At 43.4% G+C, this 13,840-nt stretch overlaps 1 protein-coding gene and 1 long non-coding RNA gene across 6 annotated transcripts in view; one reads left to right on the top strand and one right to left on the bottom strand.

Annotated features, from left to right (window-relative positions):
• SEMA6D (semaphorin 6D) overlaps window positions 1–13,840 on the top strand; it is a 103,767-nt gene that overhangs the window by 59,038 nt on the left and 30,889 nt on the right. The gene's annotated exons all lie outside the window — the stretch shown is intronic.
• The window catches only part of LOC149468353 (uncharacterized), an 88,990-nt gene continuing 77,218 nt past the window's right edge, over window positions 2,069–13,840 (bottom strand). Inside the window, exon 4 of the long non-coding RNA XR_016311753.1 lies at window positions 2,069–2,548. This is a non-coding gene — a long non-coding RNA (uncharacterized LOC149468353). The remainder of the gene's footprint in view (window positions 2,549–13,840) is intronic.

The following is a 13,840-nucleotide window of genomic DNA, read 5'->3' as shown; positions in this document are numbered from 1 at the left end:
TTGGCTTCAACATGCACACACTGCCAAGCTGTTTTGCACGAGGGTGGTTTGATCATGTTTGTACATGCTGACCTTTTTTAAATCTCTGGCCACCACTAGAGAAACCCTGTATCTTATATGCAAGTAAAATTACCAGTTCAAGTATTGCTTAAGATGACTGGACCATGCAGTGATTAATTATTGAGTAATAACAAGCAAAAAAGTGCTAATTATCAGAGACAGAAATTTTCTGCTCTTGCAAACTCTCTAGGCGATCACCAATCTTCCCAGTATCTCATCAGAAATCTATTGCGCTTCATGTGTTCCACAGTACAGCATTGGCTTTGTTAGATTAAGACGATCTTCCTGACCTTTGTATATTGCATTTTTTAATGTGTTTTCTATGCAGCTATTATAATAAAAAAGTGCACACAACACTTCGTGAAACAGTACAGTTTGCACACATTATTATGTAATGTCCCACTCAATCCAGATTGCTAAAAGTTAGATTGAAATACTCCTTATTTTAAAAGACGGTGTTTAGTAGACATTCTTCATTTGCTCTTCCTGGTCAACGTTGTCATCAATCTTACAGTGTTGTGTGCAGCAACTATATATGGTAGAGGCACAACCCATCAGATGGCAACTCCTTGCCTTGACCTGACCTCCCAAGACACCATCAATGTAAGTTGGAGGCAGGAGGTAAGAGGGTCAATGACAGTAACCCATGAGGCTGAGGAAAAAAGATGCCTAATTATGGTCGTATGTATGTGCTCTGCTGATTCCTATCAGGAGTTATGTATATGCTAAAGGTACATTAGTCCCCTACTGTCAGGGCTCCAGGTATGACCAGAGGTGTGTGGACTGACGCAGGGAAACGCAGGCTTCAGATATAGTATAAACAATATAATTTATTTAAGACTAAACAATACATAAACGCAGTGCAAGACTAAACATAAACACATTGCAAACAAACCAAACCAAAACCCCCAACAGATAACAAAAGAACAATACTAAGCGTAGTCGGGCAGGCCGGGTCGGTAGCAAACGGGCAGGCAAGGTACAAAGGAGCAGGCAGAGCGTAGTCAGACGGGCCGGGTCAATAACAATCAGGCAGACAAGGTACCAAAGGAGCAGACTGGAGAGTGGTCAGGAATAGCAGAGGTCAGGACAGGCGGAGTTCAATCAGAGTCAGGGATCAAGCAGGATCAGACAGGAAGCAGACAGGATGCAGGTACAGGGGCTCTTGGGAAACATACACCAAGGCCCTGATTGAAAGTCTGGCCATTCCTTATATGCACCTCCTGCAATCAGCCTCAGGTGTTTTGGCTGACTGCAGGAGTGAGCCTCTGGTTGCTGAGAGCACCCGCTGGCCAGTCCTGGTACTGCAACCCACAAGGCAGGTGAGTCCCACCACTATTGGCGAGTCCATTCCTGACACCTATCTCCACTTGTTGCTTCCTGCTAAAATATTCAGGTAGGATCCCTGAACTGCTTTCCTGATATCTTGAATGGAGGTCAGGACTCTGCCATTTTGTTGGTCACATCTAAAGGGTGAAGGACTTGAAGCCAATTTTTTACTTCACTTTTAAAGTCTTCTTTAAAAGAAAAATAAAAAGACCAGCACCTTTTAAGTAATTACAAGATCACTCATGCAACTTAGAGAACATTTTAAATCTGAAGTGAATGCAACTTTGGTTTAAGTGTAAAAGAGAATGATTGATGTGCTGTGTCTGCTTTTAGGTGTAGAATATTTTCTGTCTAGGAAATAGACCACTAGCTTTTAGCTGGCAAAACTTGGTGCCGATCCCAGTGTCAACTTGTTTTGTGATCTCAGGCCTCCGGCAAAAATAATATTATAAGCTCAGTGGAGCAGGGAATCGTTTTCGCCTGCAAAATTTCCAAATGCACTAGCGGCACTTTTATGAGAGAATTTTTTTTTTTATATTATTAAAACTCGTTCTTTCTAATAGGAGAATTTTGTAGACTGAGCACATATAATAATCTTCGGTTTATACATTATTCAATACTAAATTTAAAAATAAGAGTGCAGTTATCTTGGGTTTTAGAGGGTTTTTCACATGAAAAAGATGGTACAAAGTACTTTTATTAATCAAAGCAGCATTTAGTTCTCAGAGTAAGTTAAATGAAGCACTAAGCACCAACATCATTAAAAAGCACTGAATCTATTTTCAAGAATTTCTGCCAGCTTGTTCCCGTTCAAGGGGGAAGGATGGGTTTTCTGTAATATTAAAAGCTGGCAAACAGCTGAAATATAACTAGCAGTACCAGAAGCCAATTAAGATCAAAGCAGAGATTTTCAGTAGTGCGGCTTCATCGTTTCAATATTAAACAATTTTTTTCTCTTTGACATAGATCAAGAGGTGTTAATGCAGATTCTTTGAAACAAGTCAAGTAGTGTTTTTAAGTGACAGAATGGGCATTTGTTCTATCGCACTCAATTAGTATCATGCCCCGGAATTCTCTGTATTTCTCCAATGCTGTATCTGATGTATCTGTTGCTGACAAACAAGAAAAGCACTGTAGGCTTTCATTGAAGAAGACGTGTCTGGAACAGAGAGAGAGAGAAGAAGAGACTAAGTACACAGTTATGTAGAACAAAGCACACACATTTGTATTCCTCCCTCCTACATAATCTGAAGAAAACATACACACGTATTTGATCCGAAAGGCGGCAGATGTTCCTTCTCTATAAATGGTAATAAAATGGTCATGCTCGCGATCGAGAGACTTTGATGAACAAACTGGAATATTAGGATGCGTTTCTGTATTTACAGTGCAGGCTGATAATGAGCAGTTGCAGGAGACAAGTGAAATCGATCAATGAAGTGCTAATGCTATGCTGCAAACTGTGCGGTTGTGCTAAAAATGAAGACTTCAATCAGTTTGCCTTAAACCCTCAACACTAGAATCAGTCTGTATATGCCGTAAAGCATGCTTAATTTACTCACTGTGGAACCTAAGGGGTTAATCCTTTGCATTGTGTAAAAATGCAGTTTGATCCTGATTTATCTGATCCTTCCCTTCTTCCAGTGCCCCCCTCTTATCTCCTGATAAGATATATCGTGTTGATACACAATGCACATGCTCAGTTTGGGGTGTTTTGCTAGAGAGGGTTTTTTTTTTTTTTTGGGGGGGGGGGAGAGTGCATGTGATCAGCATAAGGCCAATCAGCACTGTCTAGAGCAGAAAGGAAAACGCCTACAAGCTTTAACCAGTGCTCTGCTGAACACTGATAGAAGTCACAAGACTGCTCTAACTGCTGATGAGAAAAAGTATTTAGCAGTCTATATTTACTAAAATAATTGCATTTCCATGTTCTGTGTACTGTGGGAGACCAGATATAGTGAATGCAGAGTCCTGGGTTTAGCAACACTTTAAAGCAGCGGTTCTCAACCTGGGGGTCGCGACCCTTTGGGGGTCGAACGACGCTTCCACAGGGGTCGCCTAAGACCATCGGAAAACACATATTTCCGATGGTCTTAGGAACCGAGACACCGCTCCTCGCCGCCGCCGCCACCGCCGTCTCCAGGTGTGGGCCGGATGACATGCCGCCCCTGTCATCTGGACACACCTCGAGATCAATCCTCGCCTGTGATTGGCCGCCGGCACTGTAGCTCAGGAGAGGCACACAGGCGGCCAATCACCGGCAAGGAGGTGGAGCTTGGAGAGGAGGAGCCGAGCGGCACCGCGAAGATCGAGTGAGTGAAGAGGAGGAGAGCGGCCGGAGAAGGAAGACATCTGACAGGTAAGTGTTGGTACCATGGGAGAGGGAGGGAGCGAGCGAGCCCAGGCTGGAGCAGGGGTCTGCAAGGTAAGTATCATTGGTGTCAGTGGGAATAGTGCCCCATCATTGGTGTCACTAATACCAATGATGGGGCACTATTCCTCCCACTGACACCAATGATGGGACACTATTCCTCCCACTGACACCAATGATGGGGCACTATTCCTCCCACTGACACCAACGATGGGGAACTATTCCTCCCCCAAATGACACCAACGATGGGGCACTATTCCTCCCCCACTGACACCAAGGATGGGGCACGATTCCTCCCCCCACTGACACCAACGATGGGGCACAATTCCTCCCCCCACTGACACCAAGGATGGGGCACTATTCCTCCCCCCACTGACACCAAGGATGGGGCACTATTCCTCCCCCCACTGACACCAAGGATGGGGCACTATTCCTCCCCCCACTGACACCAAGGATGGGGCACTATTCCTCCCCCCACTGACACCAAGGATGGGGCACTATTCCTCCCCCCACTGACACCAAGGATGGGGCACTATTCCTCCCCCCACTGACACCAAGGATGGGGCACTATTCCTCCCCCCACTGACACCTATGATGGGGCACTATTCCCCCCACTGACACCTATGATGGGGCACTATTCCCCCCACTGACACCAATGATGGGGCACTATTCCCCCCACTGACACCTATGATGGGGCACTATTCCTCCCCCCACTGACACCAATGATGGGGCACTATTCCTCCTCCCACTGACACCAATGATGGGGCACTATTCCTCCCACTGACAGCAATGATGGGGCACTATTCCTCCCACTGATACCAATGATGAGGCACTATTCCTCCCACTGACAGCAATGATGGGGCACTATTCCTCCCACTGATACCAATGATGAGGCACTATTCCTCCCACTGATACCAATGATGGGGCACTATTCCTCCCACTGATACCAATGATGAGGCACTATTCCTCCCACTGACACCGGTGATGGGGCACTATTCCTCCCACTGACACCGATGATGGGGCACTATTCCTCCCACTGATACCGATGATGGGGCACTATTCCTCCCACTGATACCGATGATGGGGCACTATTCCTCCCACTGACACCGATGATGGGCACTATTCCTCCCACTGACACCGATGATGGGGCACTATTCCTCCCACTGATACCGATGACGGGGCACTATTCCTCACACTGATACCGATGACGAGGCACTATTCCTCCCACTGACACCGATGACGAGGCACTATTCCTCCCACTGACACCAATGACGGGGCACTATTCCTCCCACTGATACCAATGACGGGGCACTATTCCTCCCACTGATACCAATGACGGGGCACTATTCCTCCTCCCACTGATACCAATGACGGGGCACTATTCCTCCCACTGACACCAATGATGGGGCACTATTCCTCCCACTGATACCAATGATGGGGCACTATTCCTCCCACTGATACCAATGATGGGGCACTATTCCTCCCACTGATACCAATGATGAGGCACTATTCCTCCCACTGACACCTATGATGGGGCACTATTCCCCCCACTGACACCAATGATGGGGCACTATTCCTCCCCCCACTGACACCAATGATGGGGCACTATTCCTCCTCCCACTGACACCTATGATGGGGCACTATTCCTCCCACTGATACCGATGATGGGACACTATTCCTCCCACTGACACCGATGATGGGGCACTATTCCTCCCACTGACACCGATGATGGGGCACTATTCCTCCCACTGACACCGATGATGGAGCACTATTCCTCCCACTGATACCGATGACGGGGCACTATTCCTCACACTGACACCGATGACGGGGCACTATTCCTCACACTGATACCAATGACGAGGCACTATTCCTCCCACTGACACCAATGATGGGACACTATTCTCCCCCACTGATACCAATGATGGGGCACTATTCCTCCCACTGACACCAATGATCGGGCACTATTCCTCCCACTGATACCAATGATGAGGCACTATTCCTCCCACTGATACCAATGATGGGGCACTATTCCTCCCACTGACACCAATGATGGGACACTATTCCTCACACTGACACCAATGATGGGGCACTATTCCTCCCACTGATACCAATGACGGGGCACTATTCCTCCCACTGACACCAATGACGGGGCACTATTCCTACCACTGATACCAATGACGGGGCACTATTCCTCCCACTGACACCAATGACGGGGCACTATTCCTCCCACTGACACCAATGACGGGGCACTATTCCTCCCACTGACACCAATGACGGGGCACTATTCCTCCCACTGACACCAATGAAGGGGGCACTATTCCTCCCACTGACACCAATGACGGGGCACTATTCCTCCCACTGATACCAATGATGGGGCACTATTCCTCCCAATGACACCAATGACGTGGCACTATTCCTCCTACTGCAAAATTACAGTTATGAAGTAGCAACGAAAATAATTTTATGGTTGGGGGTCACCACAACATGAGGAACTGTATTAAGGGGTCGCGGCGCTAGAAAGGTTGAGAACCACTGCTTTAAAGCAAAACTTAACTGTATCTTAGCACCACAAAATTAAACCACCATTTAATTAATTTTTAACATTTCAAAGCAAACTCATCCATCCATGTCTCCATGCTTTATTTTGCTGAGAAATCACTAAAAAAAAACCCTCCCCCCCGGCATTTCTACTCACGACCATCTTGAGTAAGAGCATTCATGTAGCATTTTCTTTGTGGAATCCATCTGTCCTTAGCTTTGGCATACAGGCAGGAGGGTGTGCCTACTGTAACTAAGAAAGCCCCTCCTGAAGACTCCTTAGAGCAGTGGTTAACAACCTGTGGGTCGCGACCCCTTTGTGGGTCGAACAACCCTTTCACAGGGGTCGCCTAAGACCATCGGAAAACACATATTTCCGATGTGTAAAGAGCAGCTACTGTGTAGAAAGCAGCTGCTGTGTTGAAAGCAGCTACTCTGTTAAAAGCAGCTACTGTGTTGAAAGCAGCAGTATTGGAGGTAAAACGACACTTCATGAATTATAATTACTGGGTAAATAATTTTATGGTTGGGGGTCACCACAACATGAGGAACTGTATTAAAGGGTCACGGCATTAGGAAGGTTGAGTACCACTGCCTTAGAGGAATTTGGCCTAGGCCAAAAACCAGGAACATTAAGATGTGAAAAAAAGTTTAAAACAAGTAACTATAATATACCTTCCCATCTATTTATTAATGCTAGCTGCAAAAGAATTAAATAGTTAATGTTGATTTAAGAGAGTTTTTAGTTTTAGCCTTAAAGCCCAGTTGAAGTCATATTTCTTATTTTTAGGCAGTCAGCCTGCATAACAAGTAAAGAATATGGACGTATTTTTTTTATTCTGTATAAAGCTGGCTACAGACAGGTTATTTTTTTTCCATTCGGCTAGTTGATTGAATGAAAAAAAATTGATTCCTCCAGCCACACAAATCCCTTAGTGCTTAGAGCTGTATGAAGCTGGTGCCATGCTGACAGCACGCTGGAGATCTGCATCACTACTATCGGAGAGTGCAGTGTTGTTGGTCTCCTGCGGTTTAACACAACATAATTGGAGTACTGTGCAGGAGACCCCAAAAATGTAGTAGTTCTTTTGTTGTCCATATTAAAAATGCTTTCATTTTATTGTAACAACATGGTAGTACAAAACAGTCATGTTCCCATTTAGTATAGCAATGTTCCAGGCTATGTCTAGCCCTCTATCAATCTAGAAGGAAACTGTTACTGTGGCTAAACATGGTCCAAAACTGTTGCTATGCTTTTGAAATAATGTGTAAGAGCTTTTAATATGGGCAAAGACCTGTGTGTGGTTGTACTATGTTTTTGAAGGATTTATTTTTGCTTTCTCTCTTAGGTTTACTTGCTGTTTATGCACTTGGAAAGTCAAGGGTTAGAGGTCACCTGACTTCTGGAAGCAACTTTTAGAGCTTGAATGAGCCTTCATCCCTGGTCACATTGCATACCTTGCAGTTTAGAGGCTCGGGTCAGGATCTCCTAAGCAGCCTACATTGTTATAATTTTAGAGTATTTTGATTCAGGCCTAAAGCCAATTGTGACTTTCTCTGTAGCCTATGTGATATGCTGCAGCCCTATTCACAGAGCTCCAGAGAGTGCTCTGCAATACACAGGAAGGGTGAGGAGTTTGATTCCCCCCCACGTGTGATGTTGCATACCAGTGATGCTCAGTGATCATATTGTGAGACCTATAAAGTTTAGTGCAATTTATGCACTTTTAACATATGGGCATGTTACTTATTTTAATATTCTATTGGCGGTTATAATGAAGGATTTTACTCTATATGAAGCCCTTTTTCTTGTTTGTTTTTTTTTGCCATTCTTTGGTTGACTATAAGCTATTGTGAACCAGATTATATTTTTCATGATATGGATATATGTCTGATGCCTGTCTGACCTTCCTATAATTTGGGGGTCACAGCTGCTGGTGAGCATAGTTGTGATGGATAGAGGAGCACGTGGTTTACATCATTTGGTGTTTTAAAAGAATTCATGTTTCTCAAACAGGCAGCACAGTGGCTAAGTGGTTAGCATTTCCGCCTAGCACCACTGGGAGCGTTGGTTCAAATCCTAATCACGACACCGCCTGCCTGGAGTTTGCCTGCTTTCCCTGTGCCTGTGTGAGTTTCCTTTGGGTACTCCAGTCTCCTTCCACATTCCAAAGAAATGCTGGTAGGCTAATTAGCTCCTGTCTAAATTGGCCTTAGTATGTGAATGTGAGTTGGGAACCTTAGAGTGTAAGCTCCTTGAGGGCAGGGACTTATGTGAAAGTACAATTTATATGTAAAGTGCTGTGTAAATTGATAAGACTCCATAACTACCTGTAATAAAATAAATACAAAATATTTATGGACAAGAGAAGACGTTTATAGGACGTTTTCCCATATCCACAATTACCTTGAGGTAGCCAAACTCCTCTGCCCTGCCTAAAGAGCAGGATGGGCTACAATATAGAAGTATGCCCTCAGCAGGCCCTCTGGCTTGCTCAGACTGTGCCCATGTGCATTTCACTCTCTCTCCCTCTAGTCACAGTGGCTGAGCTCAGCATTGTGTGACAGCTGCTATTTAGAGGGAAAAAGAGTGAACTGCACATGTGCACAGTTTCAACAAGCGAGAGCGTTCACTGGGGGCCCACTTCTAACCTTCCACCCATCCTGCCATTTAGCCAGGATGGATGGGTTTGCTACCTGGGAGAAACGCCATGCATGGCCTAGTGAAATGAAATGGAAAATGAGCTGGGGATGCTAGTATGCTTGGGGGGTTTTGTTGGAAATGTGAAAGAAAGGTGAACTAACCCTTTAAAATTCCACAAAGCATGAAATTGAAGTAGGTTTGTATAAAGAGGCAGCATGGGTTCTTTTCTTGATCTTGTCTCCAAGTATCACCCAAACCGTACTCTCTGCTCCTCGCACGACCTCCTGCTCTCTAGCTCCCTTGTCTCCTCCTCCTATGCTTGTCTCCAGGACTTTTGCAGTGCTTCCCCCATCCTCTGGAATTCTCTACCCCAATTTATCAGACTATTGCCTACTCTGCTCACTTTTAGGCGATCTACTCTTCCTACCAGTCCATCCCCCACAGTTACTACCTTTTGTACCACTAGCCCCTCCCTCCTGGATTGTAAGCTCCGAGGAGCAGGGCCCTCCTATCCCTCTTGTATTGAACTGTATTGTTGCTGTATTGTCTCCCATTATATTGTAAAGTGCTGAGCAAACTGTTGGTGTTATATAAATCCTGTATAATATAATAATATTAATAGTAATGGGTTATCGGCACACATGGGGTACTCCGTGCAGAAGACATGTATTGACTAGTTGATTCAGTACGGTTGGGTGAAGGTGAAGCTTTTGCTTTGTATCATACTGCATACCATTTGAAATACACAAAGGATACGATGTCTGTATCCGCTGATGCTGTAGTCTCTGTTCACTTGAATTTCTCTTCCCACAGAACCCCTTAGCTGGGCAGAGCTTTGGATTGCCAGGTGACATTGTTTAGGCGCTGGCTGTGTGTTTACATCAAGTCAATATGTCTTGCCAATATTAAAGCAGAGTTCCACCTAAAAAAAATAAAATAAAAGTCAGCCGCTACAAAAACCTGTAGCTGCTGACTTTTAAAATACAAACACTTACCTGTCCCTCGGTCCAGCGGTGTCTTCACCACCTCTGGTTTCACTGGCCGTCTTCTCTCCCTGGCGCCAGCATCTTTAGTGTGGGCACCTGCCTGTGACAGCTTGCGGCTTCACAGACGGGTACCCACTGAGCATGTGCGAGAAGCGCTGCGTTTTGTGAATGGCCCCGTAGTCTTCTAGGACCTGTCATGTGTCCCAGAAAGACTACGGGGAGGAAGAGGGGGGGGGAGGACAACTTCCGCTTCCAATTGCCTAGGCGATCGTAGTGGGAGTAAGTACCCGTCAGATTTGGGTACCTGCTCCCCAAAAGTGTCGATCCTTAATGGGGAGCGGGGGACAAAGGCTTAAAGTAGAACTTCCCCTTTTGGGTGGAGCTCCTCTTTAAGCTATTTTTCTTTTCAGACTCAACCCCATCCATGAGTTTTATCTCATTCTTCAAGTTGTAATAATACAACCTGCGTACTTTTCCACCATGAAATTTTAATATTGAGTGAAAAGAATTTGTACTTAATAACTAAGTTATACTCTTTCTGTGAACTACTGTAGTAGTATGCTGCCTTACTTTTTTTTTTCTTTTTTTTAGTTCTCTTTCTTACATACAGCAAGCATAGTGACTTCCATTTAGGTAGAGGTGGAACTTGGTATAGGCAATATGAACTACAAGTAGTACTTGGAATATCTGTTACCTTTGTCATTTCATGATGTCACTTAACATTCATGTTCTGCTGTGCCCGTGCAGCAAGATTTCTGCTGCGTCTGCTGTTTGCCGTGTGTGAGTGCCAAAGAAAAATCATGGTATTTGCTTTGTAGTTTGTTTTACTGTCAACAAAACATGGTTGAAGGCACGTTCGGTAAAATAAACACGCTGCCATCATGACTGTCTAGCGGTACATTTTATTATTTTGTTTTCTGTAGCAGTTCATGTTTTTATAGGTGTTTTGATTTAGGTTCAGCACGTCTATGTAGTAAATTAGAATAGTCTGGTGTGCTCTGTGTAGAGTTATGACTCTATAGTGATCATAGTTGAGAGAAAAAATTGCTGTCCATTTGTGAACTAACCAGCCGCAATTTACGGTTCACCCAGCACGTAGTACTGCTAGTCAGGACGTGTTATACGAGTACAGTAGAGGCTGAGAGCAAATACACTACACGCATGTGTGAATGAACAGTGGGATTATTATTATTATTCTACAGGATTTATATAGCGCCAACAGTTTGCGCAGCACTTTACAAAATGAACATAGACATAAAACGATTACAATACAATTTGGTACAAGAGAAAACAGAGGGCCCTGCTCGATAGAGCTTACAATCTAGGAGAGAACATTAAAGGGAAAATATAATAGTTCATGTCAAGTTTTTTTTTCCTTTTTTTTTTTTTAAAAACAAATACACATTTAAAGCAGAAGTATGAGAAAAACAATGTATATTTGCACAGTACAAATAAGAAGTGTTTTCCTTTTCTGGCTGCTGCAGGATTTGTTAAAACTTTTTTATACGGTTTGCTGAATGTTCGGCACTGAAACGTAGAAGTTCCAGACAGTGGTGTGCCTAACCTATCTAGCACCCAGGGCCAATCACTTTACAACCCCCACACCCCAGTGATTTTGGTGTTTAAAGCCCACTTTTCTCGCCGGTACATATATGCATTAAGTGGTCAGCAGGAGGTTAAATGCATATCAACTCACATGCATTTTCAGTGCTTTGTGATGAATGTTTATGTGCTTTGAGAATCTTTACACAATAAATAGTGTAAATATTTAAATGTCCGTGCAAAAATATATATATAATATTTCAAACACAAGTCCTTATTTTCCCAAAAGGATTTTCAAAACAATGTTCCAAAATGTGCTTCCACCTAATCACCACGTGTAAAATAATATTGACCGCACTCACCAGATGGAGGTGAGTAATAAGCCTCATAGGATATAAGGGATCCTATAGCCCCTCAGGAGGAACTCAAATCGCCTTCTTCACCCTGCTTAGATACAGCAATCGACTCCACTCTCCTTCTCCATGGAATCCTCAATAATGTGCAAGGAAAGAAAGGCTACATAGTGCGTCAATGCGTTTCTCCCCACCCACAGGGCGTTTTCACAGGGCGCCCCGCCCTGGGGATGGGACGAAACGCGTTGACGCACTTCCGGTCTGCCGTCTTCTTGGCCTACGTCACTTCCGGTATTTGGAAGGCATGCCGACTTTTGCGGTTCAAGCAGCCATTTTTGAGGTGGAAAGCTGGTCATCCTCTACAGTGATCCTTTAAGCGTGAGATCCCTATATTTACAATTTGGAAACTTGTTCCTTTGAAGCCTTTGAGGCTATTAAACAAGGCCTGTTATTTTATTGAAACATGTGAGTGTCCTTATTCTATGGATTTATATGGTATTGAGTGGCAGTATTACACTATGTAGCCTTTCTTTCCTTGCACACTATTGAGGATTCCATGGAGAAGGAGAGTGGAGTCGATTGCTGTATCTAAGCAGGGTGAAGAAGGCGATTTGAGTTCCTCCTGAGGGGCTATAGGATCCCTTATATCCTATGAGGCTTATTACTCACCTCCATCTGGTGAGTGCGGTCAATATTATTTTACACGTGGTGATTAGGTGGAAGCACATTTTGGAACATTGTTTTGAAAATCCTTTTGGGAAAATAAGGACTTATGTTTGAAATATTATATATATATTTTTGCATGGACATTTATTTATTTGTGATTATTTTTATTTATTTAATTTTTGCGCTGTTTTTTGTGTTATTTATTATTGGTGGTTTTCACTGGTGCACAGCTGCATAATTGTATACTTTCTTTGATTGGCGCTGGGATTTTTTTAGTTTGTTAGTGTAAATATTTACTTTAATGATCCAATCATGAGTGGATAATTGAAAATACTATTTACAAAATGTATTGTGTGAAGATTCTCAGCTCCTTGCTGTCATGTACTTTATTCCATCATTGGAAGGAAAAAATTGCATCAGCAGGAGGTTTGCCTATTGATCCAATGATGGAATAAAGTACATGGTGGTCAGTAGTTAGGGCTACAGCTTTCTTTCTTTCTTTCTTTCTTTCTTTCTTTCTTTCTTTCTTTCTTTCTTCTATACGAGGCTGGAGTGAGCTATGGTGATAACTAAAGCTGAGTGACCAAATGATATATTTTTGGAGCAGTGGGATATTTACAGCTTACAGTTCAAATATATGTGTATTTCAACATTATGTTGTTTTGCCTGAGGTTCAGCTTTAATGATTATTTAGGTGCTGCATTATTCATTAAGCAATCGTGGCTATGCCTTGATCTTATAAGAATATTGCTAGTATTGATCACTGACGCTCGGGTTGATTTATTTATGGTAAACAGGCTGTTAACTTTGCAGGGGAATTTTCACTTCACTAGGTAATTTTCCCTTAGCTTTGTGAATGTGGTGAAAATTAACTTTGGAAACAATACCCGATCATATGCAAGGAAAATGTAAAAAAAAACAAAACAAAAAAAAAAACTTCTTTGGCTTGCCCATGATTGGTTGGTAGAAGTCAGTAGAACTTCACCTCATTTATTAAGCTAATGGAAAATTCCTTTGCAAAGTAAAGTCTTAGATTGTAAGCTCCAAGGAGCAGGGCCCTCCTATCCCTCTTGTATTGAACTGTATAGTTGCTGTATTGTCTCCAGTTATATTGTAAAGTGCTGAGCAAACTGTTGGTGCTATATAAATCCTGTATAATAATAAGCAAAGGCCTATTTTCCTCTAGTAAGTCAATCCTACAGTCTTGCATAAATGGATGTGTTCACCATGATCTCTGTTTGTGTTCACCGTCCCCTGAACACCTCTGGCAAGTGTCGAACCCATGGAGAGGCTGTGCACATTTCTTTTAACTAAACAAGAATTTCATTTTCAAGTTGAAAAATTCATTTTT

This window comes from Staurois parvus, unplaced genomic scaffold (assembly GCF_062004578.1).
Source record: "Staurois parvus isolate SC_StPar_1 unplaced genomic scaffold, SC_StPar_1.0 ptg000089l, whole genome shotgun sequence".
NCBI lineage: Eukaryota > Metazoa > Chordata > Amphibia > Anura > Ranidae > Staurois > Staurois parvus.
This window is presented reverse-complemented; position numbering and strand designations above follow the sequence as displayed.